This window comes from Lepidochelys kempii, chromosome 14 (genome assembly GCF_965140265.1).
Source record: "Lepidochelys kempii isolate rLepKem1 chromosome 14, rLepKem1.hap2, whole genome shotgun sequence".
NCBI classification, from domain to species: domain Eukaryota; kingdom Metazoa; phylum Chordata; order Testudines; family Cheloniidae; genus Lepidochelys; species Lepidochelys kempii.
Window position 1 is genome coordinate 29,567,111 of NC_133269.1, and position 8,638 is coordinate 29,575,748.

Consider the following 8,638-nt stretch of genomic DNA (forward strand, 5'->3'; position numbering starts at 1 on the left):
AGAACCAGGCACGTCATTTTGGACTGTCCGAGCCAGCCAGCGGGCGGGGCGCTGGGTTCCGGACACGCCGGAGGACCCTCCCCCTTGAGCCTTTGCTGAGGGCGGAAGCGGGTCAACAAGTGAAGTCACGGGTCAAAATGTTCAAATGTTTTATGGCAGGACTGTCACGCGTGGGTGGTGCCTGGCGGGTGGGGTCCTCAGCAGATCAGGTCTCTGAAGCCCTGGGGGATGGAGGGGCCATGGCGTTTAAGGGGGTTCAATCATCATGGCACCGCCTCTGGCTGGGGGTTGGGCTGCTGGGCAGGGAACGAGAAACCACAAATCGCGCCCCTCCCCTCCCCCACTGACCTGTCCTGCTGGGTCCATCTCGACTTTCAGATCGGCTGGAGAGCCCGGAGCAGGGTGCGGGGGGAAGCAGGGCCGGGACCCCCGCCCCAGCTTGGCTTCGCTGCTGCTGAATCGGACCCAGTCACAGAGAGGAGTCGACCCCAGCCCAGCGCCTCCAGCAGCGTGTGCAGCCCGAGCGTCGCTGAGAGAGATGATGAGGCCAGCACCTGGACCTGCTGGGAGCGAAGAGCCACTGCAGGAGTGGCCTGTTGAGGGCAATGGACACCTGGAGACTGGAGGAGAGCCAGGTAATGGGGTGTCGCTGCTGGGAACAGGCTGGAGAGAGACACTGAGGCTGCCCCACATGGGGCCAGGCTCTCAGTGGCAGCAGCCAGTGCCCAGCAACGCCCCGTCTGTGGGCAGCAGGGACTGGATCACACCCAGGGGCTCTCAGGGCACCGATCCCCGGCTCACAGCTGCTGTCTGGCGCACACAGCGGAGGCCGTGAGGCTGTGCAGGGCCCTCCTGGGCTGGGTGTGTCAGACCCCTTGTGACAGCCCTGGCCCATCTCTGCCTGGTTCATTCTCCCTCCTTCTGCTGTGTATGGCCAGTGTGAGACCCCAGTGTGTGGGGACAGGGGCACTCGGCAGTGTGGGCCCAGCCAGCGCTCGGCAGGGGGCAGAATGGGGGTGGGGATGGTGGGGGGGCAGTTGGAGCAACTGCCACCAGGACATGCAGGTCCTTATCTCTGTGCCCCTGAGCTCACCAGGCCTCCTGGCAGCCTGGCTGGGAGTGCCCAGGGGAGGGCACTGGGCTGAGGGGAAGGAGAGGCCAGCCCCAGCCTGCCTGGCCCTCCGGGCTCCTCTCCCAGAGCGTCTGAGGGAAGGAGCAATCGACAGAACGGTGCATGTTCGAGTCCAGTGGTTCTCAGCCTTTCCAGAGGACTGTTGCCCTGTCAGGAGGCTGATTTGTCTTGCACTCTCCTAAGTTTCATCTCACTTAAAAACAACTTGCTTCCAAAATGGGACATAAAAATACAAACATGTCACAGCCACTATTCCTGAAAAATTGCTGACTCTCTCATTGTTGCATATTTAATTATGAAATAGATCAATTGGACTATCAACACTGTACCTTTCCGTATATAGTCTTTCGAGCAGTATAAACGAGTCATTGTCTGCATGAAATTTTAGCTTGTACTGACTTAGTGCTTTTTATGTAGCCTCTCAATGAGTTGATGTGCCCCGTGGAAGACCTCTGCTTACCCCCAGGGGTACATGAACCGGTGGGTGAGAACCACTGTTCTAAGGCAGCTCCAGCCCTGGGGCTGTCGGGGAGACGTGTCCTCGCGGCCCTGCCTGAAAAGTCTTTCTGTTTCAGACCCTCGTCCTAACTGCAGGTAATGTAACTACGAGACATGTACAATTGTGCTCGCAGTCGCCCTCGCAATCATGTTCTTAGTTCTTATCATTCTCCTGGCAGGTGAGTTCTCGCCCTTCCCTTCCCCCTCTCTGCACATCCCATTCCCCCTGGAGCCACCACACTCAGTCTCTCCTCCTGGCCTGTCTTCTGCCCCTGGGACAGAGGATTCCAGGGGGATGTTCCTCCAAGACCCTCCTCCTGCTCCCTCTCAGATCCCGACCCTCCTCCTGCTCCCTCCCAGACCCCTGCACCTGGGCACTCTCTGTGTCAGGACTGACATTAGCTCCCCGCAGCCCATCTCTGAGCCCTTTGGGTCCAAGTCACTGTTGCCGGGCCCCAGGGCAGCAATGAGCTGGGCCCTCTGCCTGCAGCGTGTCGCCCTGAGGTGCCAGCCTGGCCTTCCTGCATCCCCGGGTTGTGCCCAGTGCTGGGCAGGTGCTGGCGTGTCACTGAAAGGAGCCGTGGAACGCAGTACGGACACCTCCCTTAACGCAGCGTGAAACCCACCCACTGGTGACCTCGGCAGGGCAGGGTCTCGTCGTGCTATTGACGTCCCGCCTGCACAGACAGCGTGTGCGAGCGCAGATGGCAGCTGCTTATGGTGACCGTGAAGCTGGCTGGCTGCGCTGGACAAGCCGGGCAGCGGGCGTTCGGTCTCCTGAAGGGAAGGGAGTTTGTTCCCGTCTTCATCTCAACCTGCCTCTCCAGGGAAGCAAAGCGCAGAGCAGGGGGAGGGGGCAGCAGTCCAGGCTAGCAGAACTCCTTGGAGTACTAGACCTGGCAAATCATGTTGAAGTTAATCTCCTACCCATTAATTATTGCCCCCCTGCTGGCCCCCTGGTAACTGTCCCCTCCCTCTGCAGCTCTCTGCCCACCCCGTGTTGTAACTGTTGAGCTTGGGCCCAGCTCTCTGTCCTGAGCTTCATGGCATGAGCGGTTTGTCAGCTGCATCCCTGTTGAATGTGAACCCAAGAGAGTGAGAGCAGAGTCAGATAACCCCCCTCTGGGGCTGGATTCCCAGCGTCCTCCTGGCTCCCTCACGGCCTTTCAGTACCCACCCTGGTTCGAGGTGTCTCAGAAGCCTGGGGCGCAGGGGCTGATCTCCCCCTGTTCTCCTCGTTGGCGGGTGGTGGGTCTCGCTCACACCACGTGTCGCTGTCTCATTCTCAGTGTGCAGACCTAAGCTTCTGTCACCTGAACCGGGGCCCGTCGCTGGGTCGGATACCGAGGGAAATGCTACTATTTCTCTGAGGCTGAAAGGAACTGGACCTGCAGCCTGACCCACTGCTCTGCGCTCAGCACCTCCCTGGCTGAGATCAACAGTAAGCAGGAAGTGGTGAGAGATGCTCGAATTGCAATGTTCTGGTCTTGGCTCAGCAGCTGCTGCAGGAGAACCTGGGCTCGAGGAGCAGCTCTGAGTAAATGAGCTTCCAGCTGCTGAATGCCAGGCCTGGCTGGCTGGCTGGCCCGGGGCACCTCTAGTGTCCTTGTCTGACTGCAGGAATCACTCACTGTCAGCCCTCTCAAAAGGAGACCGCCCCTCTCTCGGGCTAGGCTGGCTTGAGTGTCTTCTGGGTGGTGTGGGGCCAAAGGGGTACTGAGATCCCAGATTGACTTGAAGAGCCAGTGCTCTTGGGTAGCCAGATGAGGATGGGGGGGCTCCTCTTAGCCCTGGCCCCTTCTGGCTGAGGATTTGGTGGCTCTACTCTCATCCCTGGCCCTTCCCAGCATCCCTTATTGAGCTCAGCTGGGCTCTTTCCTTCCCCTTCCCCTCTGATGGGGAAGGGAGCTCAGCTGTTCTGTAAGGCGAGGCTTTGACACAGAATGTGGCCTTCTATGGAGAGGTGCGGGGGCAGCTTAGACCCGGCAGCACCCAAGAGCTGTTCCAGCCCAGGGCAGATTGGTGTGAGGGGGAGCTGGGTTTGGGATGGGAAAGTTAATACTGAATTACCCAGAGCTGGGCAAGAGGGAGGCGAAAATCCCCAGCTGTTCCCTGAAAACAGAGCCCTTCAGTGAATCCCTGTGATTCTCTGGTGCACAGAGCCTGTGCTCTGACCCCACCTCTCCCTCTGCTGTTTTTAGGCTTTCCTGCTACGCTATAAAGGCAGATTTGACCACTGGATTGGCCTCCGGAGGGACCCTGGGCAGCTCTGGAAATGGGCCGATGGCTCCAAATTCAACAACCTGTAAGTCCTCTGTGAATTGCCTGGGCTTTGGGTCCCTGGTGTCTGAGATACCGAGTTCAGCAGACTCACCAGTCAGTGCTATGTACTCTGTGTATTAGTGATGGGTGGAAGCAAGTGTTGTCTGCTGGGAGACTGGCCAAAGCTTTCAGATCTGTCTGGCTTTAGTGGGGCCATCTGCGTTAAAGACGCCTGATAGTCACAAACGCTGAGTGCCTGGGGCTGCCATGAGAACTGGGGTACAGTAGAGATGGCCCAAATGACATCCCAAGAGGGATTTCAGTGGGATCTGGGTGTGATCAAATAACCAAACCCCAGCTGAGCCGATAGCAGGGTTTGACCCTGGACCATCAGCACTGAAAGAACGGCAGAGTAGGTCACACTGGCGGGAGAGTGGCACTATATGTCCAGGAAAGCATAGAGTAAATATCTTAAATGAATCCAACTGTATGCTAGCATCTCTCAGAATAGAAATTCCATGCTTGAAGAATAAGAATCTAGCAGCAGGAGTATACTACTGACCAGGATGGTGACTGTGAAATTTACAGAGATTAGAGAGGCTACAAAAGCAGAAAACTGAATAATAATGGGGGTTTTCAGCTATCCCCATATTGTCTGGGAACATGTCCCCTCTGGATGGGATGCAGAGAAGTGATTTTTAGACACCATCAATGACGGCTTGTTGGAGCAGCTAATCCTGGCACCCACAAGGGAAGGGGTAATTCTTGATTTAGGCCTAAGCGGAGCACAGGGCCCGGTCCAAGTGGGGAATGTAGCTGAACTGCTCTGTAATAGTGACCATAATGTAATTAAATTTAACATCCTTGTGGGCGGGGGGGAAATGCCAGGTTGTTAGAGGCAAAAAACAAGCATCCTTTAAAAAACGTTAGGCAAGGGATAGAGAAAAAGGCATAAAATATCATCATGCCACTGTATAAATCCATGGTACCCCCACACCTGGAGCACTGTGTGCAGATCTGGTTGCCCCATCTCAAAAAGGATCTATTAGAATTAGAAATGGTACAGAGGCAGGCAACGAAAATGATTAGAGATATGGAACAGCTTCCATATGAGGGGAGACGACTAAGGGGGGATATAAGAGGTCTATAAAATCATGAGTGGGGTCGAGAAAGTGAAGAGGGAAGTGTTATTTACTCCTTCACATAATGCAAGAACTGGCAGTCACACAATTAAATGAAAAAAAAGAAAAGGAGGACTTGTGGCACCTTAGAGACTAAACAATTTAGTTAAGAATAAGCTTTCGTGAGCTACAGCTCACTTCATCGGATGCATTCAGTGGAAAATAACAGTGAGTAAATTTATATACACACAGAACATGAAGAAATGGATATTCAACATGCATACTGTAAGGAGAGTGATCACTTAAGATGAGCTATTACCAGCAGGGGAGTGGGGTGGGGGGAGAGAGAGAAAACCTTTTGAAGTGATAATCAAGGTGGGCCATTTCCAGTACATTTCCAGGAGTTAACATGAGCGTCTGAGGAACAGTGGGGGAGCGGGGGGAGAAATAAACAAGGGGAAATAGTTTTAAACACCCATTTTTTCATGTTCTGTGTATATATAAATTTACTCACTGTTATTTTCCACTGAATGCATCCGATGAAGTGAGCTGTAGCTCACGAAACTTATGCTCAACTAAATTTGTTAGTCTCTAAGGTGCCACGAGTCCTCCTTTTCTTTTTGCGAATACAGACTAACAGGGCTGCTACTCTGAAACCTGTCACAATTAAATGAATAGGCAGCAGGTCTGACACAAACAAAAGGAAGTATTTCTTCACACAACATACAGTCAACCTGTGGAGCTTGTTGCCGGGGATCTTGTGAAGGCCAATAGTATAACTCTGTTGAAACAAGAAGTAGATCAGTTCACAGAGGATAGCTCGACCAGTTCCTATCAGCCAGGATGGTCAGGGATGCAACCCCATGCTCTGAGTGTCCATAAACATCTGACTGCCCAGAAGCTGGGTGGGAATTGGATGGATCACTCGATATGGACCCTGTTCTGTTCATTCCCTCTGAAGCACCTACCACTGGCCAGTATCGGAGGAAAGGACACTGGGCTAGATGGGCCATTGGTCTGACCCAGTGTGACCAGTCTTAGGTACTTACAGCTGAATGGCATTTTTAAAAAAGCCCTTTGCGATTGATGGGAAGCTGGAAAATGTGCCCAGAGGAGGCTTAGAAAACAAGTCAGTTCATGACCTGTTTGATCCGGGTCAGATATTTTCACATATTCCAGCAAGGATGCCCTGATGTCGGCAGCAGTCTGTCTTTGTGATTGCCTCATGAGCCCATCTGTTAGCAGGCCTGTTTGGGGTGTGTCCACACCACAGCTGGCACCATGCCATTGCAGAGAAACTAAATGAATTCTTTGCAGCAGTCTTCACGGCTGAGCGTGTGAGGGAGATTCCCAAACCTGAGCCGTCCTTTTTAGGTGACAAATCTGAGGAACTGTCCCAGATTGAGGTGTCATTAGAGGAGGTTTTGGAACAAATTGAGAAACTAAACAGTTACAAGTCACCAGGACCAGGAACTCAAATGTGAAATTGCAGGACTACTAACTGTAGTCTGTAACCTATCATTTAAATCCGCTTCTGTACCCGATGACTAGAGGACAGCTAATGTAACGCCAATTTACCGAACTGGGTAAACAGGCATCTCAGTGGGGTGTTAACCCTGAAATCTGCCACCCTGTGGGCGCCCACCCCAGCAGAAGGCTCTGGGTGCATCGTTGCCATCCCCTCAGAGCTTTTCCGGGGTGATGCTGGTCGGGGAGCCATCCACAGCCATCTGCTCAGGTGGCTGTGAGCTGGGTTCTCCCTTCTCTGGGACAGATCTCACCCCGAGCCAGAGGCTGGTGGCCTGAGGGCAGGGAGATCCCGGCCTGCCCAAAGAGTAGTGCTGGGCCTCCTCCCAGCCCATCACATGACTACTGTGAGTCCCCAGGATGGGACCATGGGGGAGGATTTGCCAGTGGGCCTGGACCCCACCCTGTTTCCGGGTGGGAAGCGCTGGCCTCCAGCTCTCACGGGAAGCTCTGTGTGAGTGGCTGAGGTCACCCCATGGCCGCTGGGTTTGTGCTGCTGGCATTTCACTCCAGCCGCCCCCTGCAATGCAGCTTGTCCTGACAGGCCTCTGGCCTGAGAGCTGATGTAAACTGTCCAGGGAGCCCTGGACCCAGCTCTTCTGTGCGGCGTTACGGCTGCTCCTCGCCACGCTGAGAGTCACCTGGAACCTGCGCCCGGGGCAGTTTGGGTGGGTTGGGCCTGCAGGGGCCCATCCAGACCCAGCTGGGTGTGTGGGGGGTGGGGGGGAGAGTAGGAACTGGGTTAATACCCACCCGGCATAAATGCTCCATGGAGGTCAGTTGATCTTCGAACCTTTCCTGGCCTTGCTGCCCCACTGCCCCCTTTCTAGCTGGGGCCTGTGGCAGGTGCAGGAAGGGGAATCATGAGGGGCTGTGAGTGCAGCAGCTCCCTGCACTGTGCGAGAGCGTCTCTCCCTGCCTGTGGCTGATGGGAAATGTCCAACTCCTACCTGACACCAGCTCCCTGGCTTCTGTCTTGCAGGTTTCCGATCGGAGGAGGAGGAGACTGTGCGTATCTGAACGGTCTGAGTGCGGTCAGCAGCTTGCGATGCAGCAGTGAGAGACCCTGGATCTGCACGAAACCCGGTGCATTTACAGAGGCACAGGAGGTTGCCGTGGACGGGGGCTGGTAACAAGAGTATTATAGAATCGAGCCCTGGAAAAGCCGGACTGTGATTTCTTGTGACCGTCACATCTGAGCAATTCCGGAATATCGGGGAATGCTCTGCGCATCACTGGGCAGAGCACTGTGGACTCAGGTGGAAACCAGAGATGCTATTTGCACATCTTCTCCCCCAACCCGTGCCGTCTCTTTTTCCGCCAGTGGAACGGCTCAAATCCAGCCTTTCCTACCCTTCCTCAGCTGGACCAGGAACTCTGCCTAACTGAGCCAAGGCACCAGCCTCAGCTTTCGCTGCCCTGACATTCCCTCACAGAAGCTTTTTACTACAGAAAATTATGTATGGAATCTTTTAAAAATATTCCTCATTCCCATTTTATGGTCTGGAATAGAGCTGAGGGGGGATGTTCTCCATTTCCCCCCCCCCCAGCAACTTTTTAACAAGATTTTTTTATGGGTCAGTTTTTGGGGTGTTTTGAAAACCCAATTGATTTTGAAGTTTGCAGGTTTACACCACCAGTTCCTGGTTTTTGTTGCCAGATATTGCTTTGGATGAAAGAATGAACATTTTAAACTAGTTTGAATTTTCCATTTTTTAAGAGCGCTGCACCTGCCAAGGGAGTAGGACCCCTGTTACACTCCTCTTGGGACACCTAGGGCCTGGAACGTAGGAGTAAGAGGAGAAATGTCTGTTCTCTCCCTTCCTGGAGCCCAGTGGGTTTGAAAGGGGCAGGGAGGGGGTAGGTGTGACATAGACAAACCAGGTGCCAGGTCATGCCAAAGTCCCCATGTCTGCTATAGATGCTTTTGTTACACAACTAAGCTACAAAGTTTCAAAAGGTATGTATGTTCACCAGCTTTAGCCTTGTAAATAAATCTTATTTCCTTTTTAATAAATTGTCATATAATAAGACTGGCTACGTGCACTGTCTTTGGTGTGACGTCTAAGGTGCAGTTCACCTGGGGTGCCTGGACCTG

General features: G+C 53.8%; 1 pseudogene; it reads left to right on the forward strand.

The window, feature by feature from the left end:
- Positions 1 to 541: 541 nt before the first annotated feature.
- Positions 542 to 7,673, forward strand: LOC140898245 (C-type lectin domain family 2 member D-like; annotated as a pseudogene).
- The last annotated feature ends 965 nt before the right edge of the window (positions 7,674 to 8,638 follow it).